We start from the raw sequence: 752 nt of genomic DNA on the forward strand, positions 1-752 counted from the left end.
ATCTTTCATTAAACATTTGCTTAATATATGCAATTACAAAATAAAGAACCAAATTTTTGCAAAAATATTGGATATCATACTTTTTTGAAAATGAGATACAGACTGTTTAATTTTTGCCAGATGTAGAAAAAGGCTGAAACAAGGTAATGCTTCTACTTGCAATTTGCAAAGGGATTAGAAATAGCCAATGTATCATATCCAAATACAGTTTACCATGTGGGTATTGATGTGTACTACACATTTGACCCTGACCTCATGCAAATAATGAATCATGTGCAATTTCTACTGGCTCCAACCACTGTGACCATGCTACATATATCACACTTCCATAAGAGCTGAGGACTATCAATTGACAATTGCTGTGATGATGGAAAAGATTCACTTTGACACTAGCTAAGTTAAGCAAACATCCACCATAACATAACAAAATTCCTCAACTGACAACAAATCACCTGGAAGTCCTACAGACTTATTCTTACCAAAATATAAAAGGTGGAGACAAGATGGCTTTAGACAATGTCAAAAAGTACAAAATATGAACTGATTAAATGACGCTGTACCAGTCTAATTGTTGCCAATATTATCAGTATAGCTGGTTTATGTTAGCAAAACCATATCTGGATAGCAGGCAATTTTTTACAATACTACCGCACTCTCTAGAGATAAGTCCCAAAACTGATTACAACTTTTTGTCCTCAATCAGAATATCATAAAATGCAATCCATAACAAATTCAGATTTACAACGAAGTAT

At 33.4% G+C, this 752-nt stretch overlaps 1 protein-coding gene across 2 annotated transcripts in view; it reads right to left on the reverse strand.

Moving 5' to 3' along the window:
- LOC119594647 (cytochrome c oxidase assembly protein COX18, mitochondrial-like) overlaps window positions 1-752 on the reverse strand; it is an 11308-nt gene that overhangs the window by 9556 nt on the left and 1000 nt on the right. The window lies entirely within an intron of this gene.

Source organism: Penaeus monodon, chromosome 34 (assembly GCF_015228065.2).
Source record: "Penaeus monodon isolate SGIC_2016 chromosome 34, NSTDA_Pmon_1, whole genome shotgun sequence".
NCBI lineage: Eukaryota > Metazoa > Arthropoda > Malacostraca > Decapoda > Penaeidae > Penaeus > Penaeus monodon.